Here is a 21,385-nt window from a genome sequence, read left to right as displayed (position 1 = left end):
GCTACTCAGGAGGTTAAAGCAGGAGAATCGCTTGAACCTGGGAGGCGGAGGTTGCAGTGAGCTGAGATGTGGCCACTGCACTCCAGCTTGGGTAACACAGTGAGGCTCTGTCTCAAAAAAAAAAATTACTGCCTTACACTACTCAATGACTTAATCATCATACAGGAATAGAGAAAGTAAATGGATCGATTTTTTCATTTATCATATAGCACAAGATGTGTCTAGGCCAGTCTCTTCTGTAAGGGTGGTATACATTTTCCTAAGGGAACTGGGGGATTCCACTGCTTATCCTTGGAAAAAAGAAACATGAAAATCATATACAGCATTATATTAGTATTTAATACCTACGGAATAATTTCTGTCTTCCAAAAGACAAAGTATCTCCAGTAGTGTATGTACCTAACTAGAATACTCCTAAATCCCTAACTTATTCTCATCCTGTATCAGCAGCATGCTACTGATTCCCAGTGATGAGGTGTGCAAATACTCCATATCTCTTAATACTTGATTGCTGATTATTTTCATTCACTCTGATTGGTACCTTCCCTCTATCTTTGCAGGGGGACTAAGTTCTTTTTAGGCGAGTCACAAATGTTCATACTTATCTCACAATAAAAATTAAACTTGAACATCTACATGTGCTAACAACTGTTGTCAACTAAGTGCCACAGAGGAAAGAGAAAAGTAGTTTTAGTAGTCACATTTATCTTTTTTGCCACAGATTTTCTAAGCACTTGAGTTCTACTTTTTGGCCTGGCTTTTTGCTGTTACTAAGTAAGTGTCTCTTCCTCTCTAGCATTCCAAGAGTAGAAATCCCCGGCTATTAACAATTTCACTTAGAGCTTCAGACGTTTTACTCTACATTAAGCTTCTCATCTTTCACTTCTGTTGTGAAGGTTGCTCTTATCTTTATCCACTGAAGTCATAAACAATGCAAAGAAGAAAAAGAAAATACAGCTACCCTCAACATAGTGACGTTCTTTTTTTTTTTTTTTTTTTGAGACAGAGTCTCGCTGTGTTGCCCAGGCTGGAGTGCAGTGGCCGGATCTCAGCTCACTGCAAGCTCTGCCTCCCGGGTTTTTACGCCATTCTCCTGCCTCAGCCTCCCGAGTAGCCGGGACTACAGGCGCCCGCCACCTCGCCCGGCTAGTTTTTTTTTTTGTATTTTTTAGTAGAGACGGGGTTTCACCGTGTTAGCCAGGATGGTCTCGAACTCCTGACCTCGTGATCCGCCCGTCTCGGCCTCCCAAAGTGCTGGGATTACAGGCTTGAGCCACCGCGCCCGGCCCATAGTGACGTTCTACTGAATCTCTGACTTAAAAGAGACCCAAACCATGAGGAGTAATAGGAAACCTAAGATTAAAAAGTAAGTTATAACGGCCATACAGTCAGTGACTTCCATAAATCTTTTAATTTGCCCTCCACTTTAATAATTACCTCACTGGGCCAGGCGCAGTGGCTCAAGCCTGTAATCCCAGCACTTTGGGAGGCCAAGATGGGCGGATCACGAGGTCAGGAGATCGAGACCATCCCGGCTAACACGGTGAAACCCCATCTCTACTAAAAAGTACAAAAAATTAGCCGGGCGAGGTGGCGGGCGCCTGTAGTCCCAGCTACTCGGGAGGCTGAGGCAGGAGAATGGCGTAAAAACCCGGAAGGCGGAGCTTGCAGTGAGCCGAGATTGCACCACTGCACTCCAGCCTGGGCGACAGAGCGAGACTCCGTCTCAAAAAAAAAAAAAAAAAAAATTACCTCACTGAATTGCTATGCTCAACAGGCTATACTAGAACTAGATCTAATTACTGAATAAAAATAGAATGTATCAGGCCGGGTGTGGTGGCTCACCTGAGGCCGGGAGTTCCAGATGAGCCTGACCAACATGGAGAAAACCCATCTCTACTAAAAACAGAAAATTAGCCTGGCATAGTGATGTATCCCTGTAATTCCAGCTACTCGGCGGGCTGAGGCAGGAGAATTGCTTGAACCTAGGAGGCGGACGTTGCAGTGAACCAAGATCGCACCATTGCACTCCAACCTGGGCAACAAGAGCGAAACTCTGTCTCCAAAAAAAAAAAAAGAATGTACCATACATAAATATAAATCACTCTGGGCAAGTTCAGAATTTACTTCACTCAGACTTGGTAGATTTGTGAGCCACCCCGTTACCAGAATTTCAAGACAATCACACAATTAATCCCCCTCATAATTACACTAATGAGAAAGATAGAGACAATATAAAAGGAAATAACTGGCAAGAGGAAAGTTGTAGATGTGTGATCATCAAATTTAAAATACACTCATGTTATTTACTTATTTTTATATGTTCTCTATTTTCAACATTAAAATTAACTGTAAAGAATAGCAAAATGTTAGTAATTTTTGAAGCTTGTGGTGGGCACATGGAACTTAATTACTTTGTACTCTATCTGGGTATGTAAATTCTTCAGAATAAAAAGTTAAAAAAAAAAAGAAGTCACAGTAAATTTACAAACGTCTAGATTATCAATAGAAAGATAAGAGGCCGGCTGGGCACAGTGGTTCACACCTGTAATCCCAGCACTCTGGGAGGCTGAGGTGGGCGGATCACCTGAGGTCAGGAGTTCAAGACCAGCCTGACTAATATGCAGAAACCCTGCCTTTACTAAAAATACAAAAAATTAGCCAGGCATGGGGGCATGCCTGTAATCCCAGCTACTTGGGAGGCTGAGGCAGGAGAATTGCTTGAACCCAGGAGGCAGAGGTTACAGTGAGCCAAGATCACACCACTGCACTCCAGCCTAGGTGACAGAATAAGACTCCGTCTCAAAAAAGGCTTTCTTGCTTCCCAGCCAGCCTGGCAGCTGCTCTTGGTTGGGGACCATCCTGAACCTAAGACAGAAGGTTGGTGGCCGCAAAGAGGATGAAAAAGCGGTGGCCGGGCGCGGTGGCTCAAGCCCGTAATCCCAGCACTTTGGGAGGCCGAGACGGGCGGATCACGAGGTCAGGAGATCGAGACCATCCTGGCTAACACGGTGAAACCCCGTCTCTACTAAAAAATACAAAAAAACTAGCCGGGCGAGGTGGCGGGCGCCTGTAGTCCCAGCTGCTCGGGAGGCTGAAGCAGGAGAATGGCGTGAACCCGGGAGGCGGAGCTTGCAGTGAGCTGAGATCCGGCCACTGCACTCCAGCCTGGGCGACAGAGCAAGACTCCGTCTCAAAAAAAAAAAAAAAAAAAAAAGAAAGAGAAAAAGAAAAAGCGGCTGGAGTTGATCAACTCTAGGCTCCAACTTATTTAAAGTGAAACTGGTCATCCTCACCAACAACTGCCCATCTTTAAGGAAATTAAAAATACAGTACTAAACACCATGTTGGCCAAAACTGGCATCCATCATTACAGTGGCAATAACTGTAAGGCATACAGAAAATACTACAGAGTTTGCACACTGGCTATTGTTAAGCAGGTGAGTCTGGTATCATTAAAAGCATGCCAGAACAGACTGGCGAAAAGTAAACAATGCAAAATTTTTCTTTAATAAAATGTGCCGACAGGTGCGGTGGCTCACGCCTGTAATCCCAGCACTTTGGGAGGCCGAGGTGGATCACCTGAGGTCAGGAGTTCGAGACCAGCTGGATCAACATGACAAAACCCCGTCCCTACTAAAAACACAAAACTTAGCTGGGTGTGATGGTGGGCACCTGTAATCCCAACTACTCAGGAGGCTGAGGCTGGAGAACTGCTTGAACCTGGGAGGTGGAGGTTGCAGTGAGCTGAGATCGCACCACTGCACTCCAGCATGGGCGACAGCTAGACTCCGCCTCAAAGAAACAAATAAAAAAGGAAACGAAAGGAAAGGAAAAAGGGAAGGGAAAGGAAAGAAGGGGAGAGGGGAGGAAAGGGAAGAAAAAAGGAAAGGCAACCAGGAGTGGTGGTTCATACCAGTAATCCCAGCATTTTGGGAGGCCAAGGCAGGTGGGTCACCTGAGGTCAGCAATTCAAGACCAGCCTGGCAAGCATGGTGAAACCCCATCTCTACTCAAAATACAAAAAAATAAGGCAGGTGTTGGAGTGGGCACCTGTAATCCCAGCTACTTGGGAGGTTGAGGCAGAATTGCTTGAATTCGGGAGGCAGAGTTTGTAGTGAGCTGAGATCGTGCCACTGCACTCCAGCCTGGGCAACAAGAGTGAAACTCTGTCTCATTAAAAAAAAAAAAAAAAAAAAAGGCCGGGCGCGGTGGCTCAAGCCTGTAATCCCAGCACTTTGGGAGGCCGAGATGGGCGGATCACAAGGTCAGGAGATCGAGACCATCCTGGCTAACATGGTGAAACCCCGTCTCTACTAAAATACAAAAAAAATTAGCCGGGCGAGGTGGTGGGCGCCTGTACTCCCAGCTACTTGGGAGGCTGAGGCAGGAGAATGGCGTGAACCTGGGAGGCGGGGCTTGCAGTGAGCTGAGATCCGGCCACTGCACTCCAGCCTGGGCAACAGAGCCAGACTCCGTCTCAAAAAAAAAAAAAAAAAAGCTGAGTGAAGAGGCGAGGTGAAGCGAAGGGAAAAGGGGAGGGGAAGGGTAATAGGAGAGGAGGGGAGGGAAAGGAAGTAGATTAAGTTTTGTCTCCAAAGAAAGAGATGTCCTTTTTTACTGTAAACTTTTTCCAATTGTGAATTCTGTACCATGTGCATATATCACCTATCCAAAAACCGACTAAAATTTAAAAATAAAAGTAATGGCTAGATTTACCATAATTACTAAAAGACATAAGCACAATGAAAATCAGGGACAGAGTTATGGCTAGGTGTGGTGGCTCACGCCTGTAATCCCAGCACTTTGGGAGGTCCAGGCGGGTGGATCATGAGGTCAAGAGATCCAGACCATCCTGGCCAACATGGTGAAACCCCATATCTATTAAAAATACAAAAATTAGCCAGACATGGTGGCAGACACCTGTAGTCCCAGCTACCAGGGAGGCTGAGGCAGGAGAATTGCTTGAACTCGGGAGGCGGAGGTTGCAGTGAGCCAAGATCATGTCACTGCACTCCAGCCTGGCAACAGAGTGAGATTCTGTCTCAAAAAAAGAAAGAAAAGAAAGGAGAGGTGAGGGGAAGGGAGGGAAAGGGGAACGGAGGGGAGGGGAGGCCAGAAGCAGCATAACTCACTCAAAAAACTCAAGAGTAAAATAGGTAACAAGACTATTATAGTATATAGAACACTACCACTAGTTAAGGAAAGACACACTAAAGGCTAAAGATCAGATATCTAAGAGAAAAAGATCTAGCTGACCAAATATTAAATATACTAATAAGTATTCCCTCCTACTGAATCCAAGGGAAAAATAAACTGATAAGTAAAGGGGTCTCAGGGTCAAAGCAGCATCACTCACCTAGAACTCCCTAGACTGTAGAGGGATACATGAATACATGAATATATAGCTGCTCATAACAACTGACTAGTAAATGGTCAAGAAGTTTAAAATCAGAATTGATGGATTAGATATGCCAATGTGAAATTCTAGACATTCATCACTTCTGTCAAACAGTATTATAAAGTAACTTTGTCATCAAAATGGGCCCAACATTAGACAGTATTCAGCAGACTTGTGAGAAACGTTCTTTTTTTTTTTTTTTTTTTTTTTTTTTGAGACAGTCTCCCTCTGTCACCCAGACCGGAGTGCAGTTGCGCCTGCTTACTGCAACCTCTGCCTCCCAGGTTCAGGCAATTCTCTGCCCTCCGCCTCAAAAGTAGCTGGGACTACAGGCGCCAGCCACCACGCCTGGCTAATTTTTGTATTTTTAGTACAGACAGGGTTTCACAATGTTGGCCAGGCTGGTCTTGAACTCCTAACCTTGTGATCCACCTGCCTCAGCCTCCCAAAGTGTTGGGATTACAGGCGTGAGCCACTGCGTCCGGCCAAGAAACCTTCTTTATTGAAATGAAGGAAGAAAATATTCATGCAGAGGAGTGGATCAAGTTCTGTGAAGCTGTACCTAAACACAGTCCAAGAGGAAAACCCTGTCTGGTCTGGATTTTACCTAGAGGAAACTTCTAGCACACTATTAGCTGAGATTTGCCCATTAGCATTGATGAGCACACGCAACCTATAGGAAAAAGTGACACTTTTCTTCAATTCGGTGACAGAAAGATTTGTCAAAATTCTGATTGTTGTTACTAGGATTTGGTATAGTAGGCAAGTTTATCATTTTACTGGGCAGTAAATATTCACCTTAAAAAGTTTATCCCAGCTGGGCACGGGCCAGCTCACATCTGTAATCCCAGCACATTGGGAGGCCAAGGCAGGCAGATCACTTGAGCCCAGAAGTTTCACACCAGCCTGGGTGATACGCCGAAACCCAATCTCTCCAAAAATGACAAAAAGTTAGCTGGGCAGGGTGGCGCACGCCTGTAGTCCCAGCTACTCAAGAAGCTGAAATGGGAGGATCGCTTGAGCTGCAGGAGGCAGAGGTTGCAGTGAGCTGAGATCACAACACTGCACTCCAGCCTGGGCGACAGAGCAAGACTCTGTCTCAAAAAAATAAAATAAGTTTATCTCTTCCCCTAAGTAAATCTGAACTTTTAAAAAAGTTTATTATTGGCTAGGCACAGTGGCTCACGCCTGTAATCCCAGCACTTTGGGAGGTCAAGGTGGGTAGATCACAAAGTTAGGAGTTTGAGACCAGCCTGGTCAACATGGTGAAACCCCATCTCTACTAAAAATATAAAAATTAGCCAGGCGTGGTGGCAGGTGCTTGTAATTCCAGCTACTCGGGAGGCTGAGACGGGAGAATCACTTGAACCTGGAAGGTGGAGGTTGCAGTGAGCTGAGATCACACCACTGCACCTGGCCTGGGCGACAGAGCAAGACTCCATCTCAATAAAACAAAAACCAAAAACAAAAATGTCCCCATACCAACCAGAACCACTATATTAAACAACACCAACATGACTTTATCTTCAATGAGGTTTTTGTAGCAATTATTACCAAGTCTCAAGCTTGTAGTTGAATACAAATACTACCAGAGGAAGTTAGAATAGTGGTTACCTGTTGGAGTGGAGGAGGCTAATGACTAGGAGAGAACACAAAAAAGATTTCTGGGACTGGGCACAGTGGCTTATGCCTGTAATCTCAGCACCTGGGGAGGTCGAGATGGTCAGATCACTTGAGGTCAGGAGTTCAAAACCAGCCTGGCCAACATGGTGAAACCCCGTCTCTACTAAAAATACAAAAATTAGCCAGGTGTAGTGTCACGCATCTGCAGTTTCAGCTACTTGGGAGGCTGAGGCAGGAGAATCGCTTCAACCTGGAAGGCAGAGGTTGCAGTGAGCTGAATCTGTGCCACTGCACTCCAGTGTGAGTGACAGAGCAAGACTCTCTCTCAAAAAACAAAAAAAGACTTCTGGGTCTTCTATATCTATATCTGGGTGGTCACCTTATAATTAAACTACTTTTCTGAATGTATATTACAGCTCAGTTAAAAAAAAAAAGCTTACGGGCCAGGCATGGTGGCTCACATCTGTAATCCCAGGACTTTGGGAGGCCGAGACAGGCAGATCACGAGGTCAGAAGATTGAGTCCATCCTGGCTAACACAGTGAAACCCGTCTCTACTAAAAATACAAAAAATCAGCCAGACATGGTGACACGCATCTGCAGTCCCAGCTACTTGGGAGGCTGAGGCAGGAGAATCGCTTGAACCCGGGAGGCAGAGGTCGCAGTAAACCGAGATTGCTCCACTGCACTCCAGTCTGGGTGACAGGGTGAGACTCCGTCTCAAAAAAACAAAGGATGGGCGGGGTGGCTCACACCTGTAATCCCAGCACTTTGGGAGGCCAAGGTGGGCGGACCACCTAAGGTCAGGAGTTCGAGACCAGACTGATCAACATGGAGAAATCCCATCTCTACTAAAAATATAAAATTAGTCAGGCGTGGTGGCACATGCCTGTAATCCCAGCTACTCAGGAGGCTGAGGCAGGAGAATCCCTTGAACCCAGGAGGCGGATGTTGCAGTGAACCAAAATCACATCACTGCACTCCAGCCTGGGCAACAAGGGCGAAGCTCCGTCTCAAAAACAAACAAAAAAATTAGCTGGGCGTGGTGGAACGCGCTTGTAGTCCCAGCTACTTGAGAGGCTGAGGCACGAGAGAATCAGTTGAACCCAGGAGGCAGGGGCTGCAGTGAGCCAGGATCACGCCACTGCACTGCAGCCTGGGTGATAGAGCGAGACTCCATCTCAAAAAAAAAAAAAAAAAAGTTTACAAAAACTGATAAACAAGAGATTGGTAGTATTTCCTTGGCTTAATGCTGATTATAGTCAGGTACAAGAGGTACAGAGCCAACCAGTCGTGGTAGCACATGCATGTAGTCCCAGTTACTTGGGAGGCTGACATGGGAGGATCACTTAAGCCCAAGAGATTGGGGCTGCAGTGAGCCACGATCATGCCACTGCACTCTAGCCTGGGCAACAGAGTGAGACCGTCTCTGAAGAAAAAAAAAAAGAACCGAGACATCTGAGGGGCAAAGGAGTCATGTTACCAAAAATTTATTGACAATATAATGATGGACTCTTGAATCTAAGATATGCAGTATTTGGGTCCTTCCTTTATCCATATAGCTTCAGTTACCTGTTTCTTTTCATCTACAAAGATTTCTAAGTCTGATGATCACAGCTAAGGGTTAGGGCTGAGTACGCTGTTCATTGAGACTTTTATACCTCTGACTTTGGAAATAAGAAAGGCTCTTCAAAAATCCATCTGGGCCAGGTGTAGTGGTTCATGCCTATAATCCCAGCACTTTGGGAGGCTGAGGTGGGAGGATCACTTGAACCCTGGAGTTCAAGACCAGCCTGGGCAACATAGCAAGACTCTGCCTTTACAAAAAAAAAAAAAAAAGAATTAGCCAGGTGCTGTGGCATGCGCCTTCAGTCCCAGCTCCTCAGGAGGAAGTGGGAGGATCACTTGAGCCCAGTAGTTCCAGGTTGTAGTAAGCTATGATACAGCCAACTGCACTGCAGCCAGGGCAACAGAATGAGACCCTGTCTCTTTAACATTAAAAAAAGGCCGGGCGCGGTGGCTCAAGCCTGTAATCCCAGCACTTTGGGAGGCCGAGACGGGCGGATCACGAGGTCAGGAGTTCGAGACCATCCTGGCTAACACGGTGAAACACCGTCTCTACTAAAAAATACAAAAAACTAGCCGGGCGAGGTGGCGGGCGCCTGTAGTCCCGGCTACTCGGGAGGCTGAGGCAGGAGAATGGCGTAAAAACCCGGGAGGCAGAGCTTGCAGTGAGCTGAGATCCGGCCACTGCACTCCAGCCTGGGCGGCACAGCGAGACTCCGTCTCAAAAAAAAAAAAAAAAAAAATTCCATCTAACAAGGAAGTCTCTAAATAGCATTAAAGAAAGCTGCATGAGATGGGGCATAAAACAGATACTGGCTCCTAATATCAAGACAGTTGCCTATCCTGAATCAAAAGCACCACTCAAAGAAGAACTGGATTCTCCACTCCAACAAGTAGGTCAGATAAAGGGGATAATCTGAAACAAAAGGGAAAGTAGGAGGGACCATAAAAACAGAATGGCTTGAGGGCCTGTAAGAGTGAACAGGAAAATTTTCTTTTCTTTTTTTTTTTGGAGATGGAGTTTCGCTCTTGTTGCCCCAGGCTGGAGGGCAATGGCGCGATCTCCGCTTACCTCAACCTCCACCTCCCCGGTTCAAGCAATTCTCCTGCCTCAGCCTCCTGAGTAGCTGGGATTACAGGCATGCACTACCACACCCGGCTAATTTTGTATTTTTAGTAGACCTGGGGTTTCTTCATGTTGGTCAGGCTGGTCTCGAATTCCCAACCTCAGGTGATCCGCCTGCCTCGGCCTCCCAAAGTGCTGGGATTACAGGTGTGAGTCACTGTGCCCAGCTATGAACAGGAAAATTTTCAAGGCCAATGAAGCAACTCCTAATACTGACTGAAATATTAACTACAGAGAGTTCAGGAGGATCATGCTATATTCTGCTAACACATCCATAAATTTCTTAAGGGAAAAATGTCATCAAACTACAGATTTTATATTCATTGCTTTAAATATCCAAAGCAGCATTAGTAAGATCCATTTTTGAAGGATCTCTTTAAAAAGAGAAATTGGTTAAACAAATACTTCCAGTTAATTAAAAAATACTGTGGCTATGGCTTTGAGAACTAAAATAGCTCTTAAAACACCTTTTTTTTAAAAAAAAAAAAAAAAAGGAAGAAAAGATGAAAAACACTCAAATCATCTGATTTTGGCTTTTCTGTTTCTTCTAATATGATGAGAACAGAATGCGCTTATGCAAGATGGGAAGAATGTGAACAAAAGACAGTTACCTCAAATAGGACTACTTGACTTTTGGTGCGAAGTATCTCAGACCACCCAATGTGGGTGCAAGAGAAAGATTTTTTTTTTTTTTTTTTCTTTTGAGACGGAGTCTCGCGCTGTCACCCAGGCTGGAGTACAGTGGCCGGATCTCAGCTCACTGCAAGCTCCGCCTCCCGGGTTCACGCCATTCTCCTGCCTCCACCTCCCGAGTAGCTGGGACTACAGGCGTCCGCCACCTCGGCCGGCTAGTTTTTTGTATTTTTTAGTAGAGACGGGGTTTCACCGTGTTAACCAGGATGGTCTCGATCTCCTGACCTCGTGATCCGCCCGTCTCGGCCTCCCAAAGTGCTGGGATTACAGGCTTGAGCCACCGCGCCCGGCCTGCAAGAGAAAGATTAATGCTTCTCAGGGAAATAACTGATGAGAGACTAAGTAAATATTTTCTACGAAAAGTCAAAACTACATTATATTGCTCTAAAGTGGAAGTTTCTGCTTAAGAAAAATTTTTTCTATAGGGACCCAGAATTTATGTCTTCTAAAAATATCAACTATAATGTAATGGATTCAAATCACCACTCCTGCTATATAGGTTAAGGTCTCAAAGTTAGACAGCTGGCCAATATATTAAAAAAAATTTTTTTAAAGAACTGCTGAAGGCCGGGTGCAGTGGCTGATGCCTGTAATCCCAGAATTTTGGGAGGCCGAGGCGGGCAGATCACGAGGTCAGGAAATCGAGACCATCCTGGCAAACACGGTGAAACCCCATCTCTATTAAAAATATAAAAAATTAGCCGAGTGTGGTGGCAGGCGCCTGTAGTCCCAGCTACTTGGGAGGCTGAGGCAGGAGAATGGCGTGAACCTGGGAGGCGTAGCTTGCTGTGAGCCGAGATCGCGCCACTGCACTCTAGCCTGGGTAACAGAGCAAGACTCTGTCTCAAAAAAAAAAAAAAAAAGAACTGCTGAAAACGATGTACTTCCTCAGTAACTATATATGTTTCTATATTCAAATATTTCATTCCTTGGGCCTGGCATGGTGGCTCATGCCTGTAATCCCAATGCTTTGGAAGACCTAGGCAAAAGGATGGCTTGAAGCTAGGAGTTCTAGACTGGCTCAAGCAACATAATGAGACCCTGTCTCAAAAAACAAACAGGAAAAAAAAAAAAAAAACAAACCCAGGCCGGGTGTGGTGGCTAAAGCCTATAATCGTAGCACTCTGGGAGGCGGAGGCAGGCCAATCGCTTTAGTCCAGGAGTCTGAGACCAGCCTATGCAACATGGTAAAGCCCCATCTCTACAAAAAGTACAAAAAAATTAGCCATGTGTAGCAGCACATGCCTGTAGTCCCAGCTACTAGAGAGGTTAAAGGAGGGGGAGGGGCCGGGCACGGTGGCTCAAGCCTGTAATCCCAGCACTTTGGGAGGCCGAGACGGGCGGATCACGAGGTCAGGAGATCGAGACCATCCTGGCTAACACGGTGAAACCCCGTCTCTACTAAAAATACAAAAAACTAGCCGGGCGAGGTGGCGGGCGCCTGTAGTCCCAGCTATTTGGGAGGCTGAGGCAGGAGAATGGCGTAAACCTGGGAGGCAGAGCTTGTAGTGAGCTGAGATCCGGCCACTGCACTCCAGCCTCGGTGACAGAGCGAGACTCTGTCTCAAAAAAAAAAAAAAAAAAAAAAAAAGGAGGGGGAGGACTGCTAGAACCCAGAGTTCAAGCCTGTGGTGAGCTATGACTGCACCACTACATTCCAGCCTGGGTAATAGAGTAACAGCCTGTCTCAGAAAAAAAAAGAAATTATAATAAACTACAAAAATACCAATCCCAAATCACATAGCTCTGGTAGGTATTTAAAAGATTCAAATCGTGGCTGCGCAGTGGCTCACGCCTGTAATCCCAGCACTTTGGGAGGCCAAGGTGGGAGGACTGCTTGAGGCCAGAAGTTGGAGACCAGCCTGGCCAATATGGCGAAACCCCATCTCTACTAAACATACAAAAAAAATTAGCCAGGTGTGCTGGTGCACGCCCGTAGTCCCAGCTACTCAGGAGGCTGAGGTACCAACAAAGATAACCTTCTTGAGTAAAGCCAGATAACCTACTCTGGCTCTACTGCGAGCAAGTGAAAGCCTCCTAGTAAGTTCTAAATTCACTGAACAAAACCTGTATCTATGGAATAAAATAATCACCTTCACTGTAAAAGCAGAGAAATGAGATGAGGAGAAAGACAAGTGATATATTAGAGCAAGAAAATCAGTCAGCAAAGAAATCTAACTTTTATAAGGAATTTGTCCTTACCTGCCTTAACATCTCCATTCCCTGAAAACAGTATGACCCTGCTGATGTAGTTGTGTTTGGCTCTCTACCTCTGCCAATTAGCTCAACTAGGAACTGTACATGCTCCTTACTCCTGAAGCTGCCCCTGATTTTAAAAGATTGTGAAGACAAGAAATCAGATTATCAAAACTTTTACACTTAAGACTAAAAGTTGAGATGTTTGAGGAATATTTCAAAGAAGACAATTTTTATTTTAAAATGTATACTCCAGCTGGGTGCGATGGTCCACACACCTGTAATTCCAGCTACTTGGGAAACTTGAGGCCAGAGGATTGCTTGACCCAGGAGTTCGAAGCTGCAGTGATCATGCCTGTGAACAGCCACTGCATTCCAGCCTGGGCAACACAGCAAGATCTCATCTCTTAAAATAAAAATTTTAAAAAGCCTCCTTTGCCGGGTGCAGTGGTTCACACCTGTAGTCCCAGCACTTTGGGAGGCCAAGGTGGGCGGATCACCTGAGGTCAGGAGTTTGAGACCAGCCTGGCCAACATGGTGAAACCCCGCCTCTACTAAAAATATAAAATAGCCGGGCGTAGTGGCACATGCCTGTAATCCCAGCAACTTGGGAGGTTGAGGCAGGAAAACTGCTTGAACCCGGGAGGTGGAGGTTGCAGTGAGTCCAAGATCGCGCCACTGCACTCCAGCCTGGGCAACAAGAACGAAACTTCATCTCAAAAAAAAAAAAAGGCCTCCTTCTTCTCTTTCCAATAATTGGGCTGTAGTCACATGCCTGACAATCAAAATCCAAAGACAACCGCTTTTTTGAAAGGAAATGCTAATAAGGTATATAAGTGTTCCCAAAGGCACTCGAAGACAGACAGTTCTCACTGCTGGCCAGCTACACTACTTCTCTCAAGTTTAGATTTCAACTGAGTTGTTTCAGAAACTCTTACAGCCTGTAGGTGTGACTGTAAATTGGTACACATTTTTGGAGAATAACTCAAAGTCTAACAAAATTGTAAAGGCGCATACCATTTGATTCACTAATTACACTTCTAGGACTTTTACCTACAAATATACTTAAATGTGTAAAGATCTATGTAAGATGTTTCACTGGAATGTTGGTTATCATAGCACACATACACACAAATTGCAAACACCCTAACTGTTCCTCGGAAGTGGACAGATTAGTTAAATTAAGGTATAGTCATACAACGAAATATTATACAGTCACTGAAACAATGAGCTACAAATGTCATATATATATTCTTTTTAAAAAATATTTTTTACTGGGCACAGTGGCTCACGCCTGTAATCCCAGCACTTTGGGAGGCCGAGGTGGGCAGATCACGAGGTCAGGAATTCGAGACAAGCCTGGCCAATATGGTGAAACCCCATCTCTACTTAAAATAATACAAAAATTAGCCGGATGTGGTGGCACACACCTGCAATCTCAACTACTCAGGAGGTTTGAGGCAGGAGAATCGCTTGAACCAGGGAGGCGGAGGTTACAGTGAGCTGAGATCATGCCATTGCACTTCAGCCTGGGCAATAGAGACTCCGACTCAAAAAAAAAAAAAAAAAAAAAAGAAAAAAGAAAAGAAAAGAAAAGAACAGTTTGCGTATCCAGTAATATGACCATTAATATGGGACCAGAATTCATCTACATCACAGACTGACGAGCTTATTTTCTTTTTCTTCCTTTTATTTTTTTTGAGACAGGGTCTTGCTCTGTCATCCAGGCTAGAGTACAGTGGTGTGATCAGAGCTCACTACAGCCTCAACCTCTTGGGTTCAATCAACCCTTCCACCTTAGTCTCTCCCAAGTAGTTGTGACTACAGGCATGTGCCATCAAGCCAGGCCCAGCAAGTCTTTTCTTTAGCCAGATAGTAAACATTTCAGGTTTTGGAGGCCTTAACATCTTTGTTGTGACTCGTAACTCTGATATTGTAGCAGCGTGAAAACAACCACAGACAATATGCAAAAAAATAAGCATAGTTATTTCCAATAAAACTTTACTTATTTATAAACACTGAAATCTGAATTTCATGTAATTTTCACATCACAAAATAATCTCTTGATTTTTTCAATCATTTAAAAATCATAAAAACCGGCAAGGCGTGGTAGTTTACACCTGTAATCCCAGGACTTTGGGAAGCCAAGGTGGGTGGATCACTTGAGGTCAGGAGTTCGAGACCAGCCTGGCCAACTTGACAAAACCCTATCTCTACTAAAAATACAAAAATTAGCCAGGTGTGGTGGCCTGTGCCCGTAATCCGAGCTATTCAAGAGGCTGAGGCAGAAGAATCCCTTGAACCTGGAAGGTGGAGGTTGCAGTGAGCAGAAATAGTGCCACCGAATTCCAGCCTGGGCAACAGAGCAAAATTCTGTCTCAAAAAAAAAGAAAAAAGAAAAAAAATATTTATATGTTTGTATGTTAAGGCTGAGGCACAAGAATCGTTGGAACCCAGATGGCAGAGGTTGCAGTGAGCCAAGATCATGCCACTGCACTCCAGCCTGGGTGACAAAGCAAGGCTCTGTCTCTAAATAAATAAAACCATCGCATCTCCAAGGCAAAATGAGAATCAGGAACTTTAATAAAAAGAGTGATGCGTAGAGGGGAAATGCATTAGAGTTAAATTTATTCAAGATGAGACTTCATTGGACAACACCATTTTGATACTTCCATGAAAGTTTACTAGCTGATTGATTATTCTTTGGTTAAAATGTCCAACTGCGCGCAGTGGCTCACACCTGTAATCCCAGCACTTTGAGAGACCAAGGCAGGTGGATCACCTGGGGTCAGGAATTTGAAACCAGCCTGGCCAACATGGCGAAACCCATCTCTACCAAAAATACAAAAATTAGCCGGGCATGGTGGCACACACCTGTAATCCCAGCTACTCAGGAGACTGAGGCAGGAGAATCACTTGAACCCAGAAGGTGGAGGATGCAGTGAGCCGAGATCACACCATTGCACTCCAGCTTGGGAGACAGAGCAAAACTCTTGCTAAAAGAAAAAAATAAAAAAATTTTTTTAATTTAAAAAATAAATAAATAAAATAAAATGGCCGTGGGGTCTACAGTCACACCACCCTGAACATGCCCGGTCCTGTCTACAAAGGTCTTGGGGCAACAAGGACAATCAGGAGGAGAGCAGGAGCCAATCAGACTCTGTCTCAAAAAAAAAAAAAAAAAAGCCGGGCGCAGTGGTTCACACCTGTAATCTCAGCACTTTGGGAGGCTGAGGCGGGCAGATCACCTGAGGTCAGGAGTTCCAGACCAGCCTGACCAACATGGAGAAACACTGTCTCTACTAAACATACAAAATTAACTGGGCATGGTGGCACATGCCTGTAATCCCAACTACTCAGGAAGGCTGAGGCAGGAGAATCACTTGAACCCGAGAGGCAGAGGTCGCGGTGAGCCAAGATCGCGCCATCGCACTCCAGTCTGGGCAACAAGAGCAAAACTCCGTCTCAAAAAAAAATAGAATTTTCAGGATTTGGTAAGCCTATCATACTTAGAGCCAAGGTGTAAAAAGTGCTGAATGAGGGTATAATTCCTACTTAAGGGGCACTTGTTCCTAATATGCAAGTTACTTAATTTATAAATATATTGCACCTAGTATTATAATTGTTTTATTTCATTTTTTTGAGACAGGGTCTCACTTTGTCACCCAGGCTGGAGTGAAGTGGCTCGAACATGGCTCAATGCAGCCTTGACCTCCCAGGTTCAAGGGATTCCCTCACCTCAGCCTCCTGTGTACCTGGGACCACAGGCACGTACCACCATACCCTGCTAATTTTTCTTATATTTTTTGTAAATGGGGTCTCACTTTGTTGCCCACTCTGTTCTCGAACTCCTAGGCTCAAGCAGTCCTCCCATCTCAGCCTCCCAAAGTGTTAGGATTACATGTGTGAGCCACCAAGCCCAGCTGCGGTCTTTTAATACATGTAGTCTTTAGTCTACTGCCTGCATCTTCTCGTAATTTATCTTCATATCCTCTATCATACATATGTTTGTATCTTTTACATACTACTTTACATAGTAGGTATACAAGAAATGTTATGCTGAGGCCTTTGCAGTTTCCCACAACCAGCAGATTTAAGTGGTTACAAAGTAAGTAGCTCTAACAGGCAGGACAAAAGACCAGACCCAAGTTTTCTCTTTATCAGAGCAATTAATTATCATTTTTCAAGACAACAGGCCTAAGACAGAGAAAAGTATCTGGGATCTTCACTCCAGAAATTGGAAAAATAAACTCATATCATTGCCCAGAGCCCTGGATTTTCTGCCGTAGTCTGAGATTTAGGATTACAGATGAAATTATAAAATAAGACTTCATGAACTAAGCAATCAGCATTCCTAAACTAAGTTTAAATATTTTAAAGTACTTTAAGTTTGAGTACTAGTAGTACTCAAATTGTTCAATGTTAACAAAATAATAGCAATGAAAATAATTAAATAGCAGAATTGTAAGCAATAGGAAAAGTACAGAATTTCCATAACAGGACATATATTACAATATACCTAAATATTCTTTACCATATGCCTAAATATTCTTTCCCAATAAAGTTCTAATATTGGCCAAGCATGGGGCTCACACCCGTAACCCCAGCACTTCGAGAGGCTGAGGCAGGCAGACAGCTTGAGACCAGAAGTTGAAAACCAGCCTGGGCAATATGGCAAAATCCCCTCTACAAAAAATACAAAAAATTAGCTAGCCATGGTGGCACGCACATGTGGTACCAGCTACTTCAGAGGCTAAAGTGGGACAATCACCTGAGTTCGGGAAGTTAAGGCTGCAGTGAGCCGTGACTGCACCACTGCACTCCAGCCTGGACAATAGCATGAGACCTTGTCTTAAAAATAGATAGATGGCCAGGCGCGGTGGCTCAAGCCTGTAATCCCAGCACTTTGGGAGGCCGAGACGGGCGGATACGAGGTCAGGAGATCGAGACCATCCTGGCTAACACGGTGAAACCCCGTCTCTATTAAGAAATACAAAAAACTAGCCGGGCGAGGTGGCGGGCGCCTGTAGTCCCAGTTACTCGGGAGGCTGAGGCCGGAGAATGGCGTAAACCCGGGAGGCGGAGCTTGCAGTGAGCTGAGATCTGGCCACTGCACTCCAGCCTGGGTGACAGAGCGAGACTCCGTCTCAAAAAAAAAAAAAAAAAAAGAAACTCTAATATGATAGAAATGGAAAAACAGTGATGGAATTTAAAACTAGGCAGGTAAAACACAATGACAAGAAACTTTCCACACCATATCTTAATTTTTTAAAATGTGAAAACAAACATTAAAACAAGAAGAAAGTGCTTCAACCACAACAAAACAATTCATTTATAAGAGCAAAAATGTATGGAGCAACATAATTTATTTCTTTTTTTTTTTTATTTGAGAGACAGAGTCTCGCTCTGTCACCCAGGCTGGAGTAGAGTGGCATGACCTCAGCTCACTGCAACCTCTACCTCCCGGGTTCAAGCAATTCGCCTGTCTGTTTCCCAAGAAGCTGGGACTATAGGCGTGTGCCACCAGGCCCAGCTAATTTTTTTTTGTTCTCAGAGTCTCTTGCTCTGTCGCCCAGGCTGGAGTACAGTAGCACATCTCGGCTCACTGCAATCTCCACCTCCATGCTTCAAATAATTCTCCTGCCTCAGCCTCCCCAACAGATAGGATTACAGGCACCTGCCACCACACCCAGCAAATTTTTCTATTTTTAGTACAGATGGGGTTTCACCATACTGGTCAGGCTTGTCTTGAACTCCTGACCTCAGGTGATCTGCCCGCCTTGGCCTCCCAAATTGCTGGGATTACATGCATGAGCCACTGCTCCAGCCCTAATTTTTGTCTTCTTTAGTAGAGATGTGGTTTCACTATATGTTGGCCAGGCCGGTCTCGAACTCCTGACCTCAGGTGATCCACCTGCCACAGCCTCCCAAAGTGCTGGGGTTACAGGCATGACACACTACACCTGGCCAAGAGCAATGCAGTTTCTAGCACATAAAGAAAAATACCCAGCCTGGCCAATATGGTGAAACTCTGTCTCTAATAAAAATACAAACAAGTAGCCGGGCATGGTGGCAAGCGCCTTGTAGTCTCAGCTACTTGGGAGGCTGAGACAGGGAGAATCTCTTGAACCCGGGAGGCAGAGGTTGCAGTGAGCAGAGATCGTGCCACTGCACTCCAGCCTGGGTGACAGAGCCCGACTCCATCTTAAAAAAGTAAGAAAAATACAGTGATCCAAGGGCCTATGTGAAATAAAAACTATTTACAACTGAGCAGAATCCCATTCAGATTTTTAGCCTGATGTAAAAAACTATGTGAAAAGAAAAACCCATCCTAAAATTCATACGGCATCTCAAGGAAGCCCAAACAGCCAAAACAATTTTGAAAAAAAAAAAAAAAAAAAAGAACAAAGTCAGACGACTCATTCTTCCTGATTCCAAAACTTACTATGTAACTATGGTAATCAAAACAGTGTGGTAGCCAGGCATAGTGGCACCTGCCTGTAATCCCAGCTACTCAGGAGGCTGAGGCAGGAGAACTGCTTGAGCCCAGAAGTTTGAAACGATGCCTGAGTAACATAACAAAAACCTGTCTCTACAGGAAAAAAAAAAAAAAGCTGGGTGCCGTGGCTCATGCCTGTAATCCCAGCACTTTGGGAGGCTGAGATGGGCAGATCATCTGAGGTCAAGAGTTCGAGACCAGCCTGGCCGACATGGTGAAACCCCATCTCTACTAAAAATACAAAAATTAGCTGGGCGTGTGGCAAACACCTGTAATCCCAGCTACCAGGGAAGCTGAGACAGGAGAATCGCTTGAAACTGGGAGTCGGAGGTTGCAATGGCCCGAGATCGCGCCACTGCACTCCAGCCTGGCGACAGAGGGAGACTGCCTCTTAAAAAAAAGCGCGTACACACACATACACAAAACAGTGTGGGGCCTGGTGTGATGGCTCTATCTGTAGTCTCAGCACTTTGAGAGCCAGGAGTGGGGAGGTCACTTGATTCAAGGTCAGGAGTTCAAGATCAGCCTGGCCAATATGGTGAAACCCCATCTCTACTAAAAATACAAAAATTAGCCAGGTGTGGTGGCGTGTGCCTATAGTCCCTGCCACTCAGGGGACTGAAGCAGGACAATCACTTGAACTCGAGAGGCAGAAGTTGCAGTACGCCGAGACTGCACCGCTGCACTCCAGCCTGGGTGACAGAGCCAGACTCTGTCTCAACAACAAAAAATTAACACAAAATATTGTTCTGAGTTGCTTTAACACATTTACAGTAATACAAAAATGATACAATACAAAAAGTAAATTTAAAAAATGAGAAAAAACTCAAAATAAATGAAAGACTAAATAGAAGAGCTAAAACTCTTGGATGCTTCATGATGTTGGACTTGACAATGACTTATTAAGACACCAAAAGCGACCGGGCACGGTGGCTCACACCTGTAATCCCAGCACTTTGGGAGGCCGAGACGGGCGGATCACGAGGTCAGGAGATCGAGACCATCCTGGCTAACACGGTGAAACCCTGTCTCTACTAAAAATACATTTAAAAAAATGAGCCGGGCATGGTGGCGGGCGCCTGTAGTCCCAGCTACACAGGAGGCTGAGGCAGGAGAATGGTGTGAACCCGGGAAGCGGAGCTTGCAGTGAGTGGAGATCGTGCCACTGCACTCCAGCCTGGGTGACAAAGCAAGACTCCGTCTCAAAAAAAAAAAAAAAAAAAAAAAAAAAGACACCAAAAGCACAGGTAAAAAAGGAAAAAAAAAACAGATTAACAGGACTTCATCGAAATTAAATTTTTTGTGCATCAAAGGACACTATAGAGTGAAAGGGCAACCCACTGAATGAGAATCATATATATGGATAATGGATTAAAATACAGAATATACAAAGAACTCCTACAACTTAGCAACAAAAACAACAATAAAAACCCAATTAAAAACTAAGCAAAGGATTTGAATAGACATTTCTCCAAAGGAAATATACAAATAGCCAATAAGCACCTGAAAAGATGATCAACATCACTAATCTTAGGGAATTACAAATCAAAACCACAATGAGATACTACTACCTCACATCCACTAGAATTCCTATTCAAAAAAACAAAACAAAAATAACAAGTATTGGCAGGGATGTTGAGGGACCGGAACCTTAGTGCATTGCTGACAGAAATGTAAATGATACAGTTACTGTGGAAAACTGTAACAATTACTCAAAAACAGAAGTATCATGATCTAACAATTCCAATTCTGGATATATACCCTATATGCAAAACAACAGAAAACAGGGACTCAAGCAGGTATCTGCCCAGTCATGTTCACAGCAGCCTTGTTTGCAACAGCCAAAGGCAGAAACAATCCAGACATCCACCAACCCATGAATGGATAAACAAAATGAGATATTTACATACAACGGAATATTATTCAGCCTTAAAAAATGAAATTCTGATATATGCTACAACATGGATAAACCCTGAAGATATTTTTAGTGTAATAAGCCAGACACAAAAGGACAAATGTGGTATGATTCCATTTATATGAAGTACCTGAAGTAGTCAAATTCATAGAAACAAAGTAGAATGGTGACTGCCAGGAGCTGGGGAGAGGGGAGAATGGGAGTTATAGTTCAGTATGTACAAAGTTTCAATTTGGGAAGATGAAAAAGTTCTGGAGATTAATGTTGGTGTTGGTTACACAACATCAATGTACTTAATGTCACCAAACTGTATACTTCAAAATGGTCAATTTTTTTTTTTTTTTTTTGAGACGGAGTCTCGCTCTGT

The 21,385-nt window shown here is 44.5% G+C and overlaps 1 protein-coding gene across 3 annotated transcripts in view; it reads right to left on the bottom strand.

The window, feature by feature from the left end:
* The window catches only part of LOC105497951 (GATA zinc finger domain containing 2B), a 113,673-nt gene that overhangs the window by 76,612 nt on the left and 15,676 nt on the right, over positions 1-21,385 (bottom strand). The window contains exon 1 of one of the 3 annotated variants that reach the window (XM_011769509.3): positions 12,611-12,734. The exons of the other annotated variants lie outside the window; for them this stretch is intronic. The gene's annotated coding sequence lies outside the window, so the exon portion shown is untranslated. Of the gene's footprint in view, positions 1-12,610; positions 12,735-21,385 lie in introns of those variants that run through there. 3 annotated transcript variants of the gene reach the window in all.

Source organism: Macaca nemestrina, chromosome 1, assembly GCF_043159975.1.
Source record: "Macaca nemestrina isolate mMacNem1 chromosome 1, mMacNem.hap1, whole genome shotgun sequence".
Taxonomy (NCBI): Eukaryota; Metazoa; Chordata; class Mammalia; order Primates; family Cercopithecidae; genus Macaca; species Macaca nemestrina.
The sequence above is the reverse complement of the archived record's forward strand: the minus strand, read 5'-3'. Positions and strand labels throughout refer to the sequence as shown.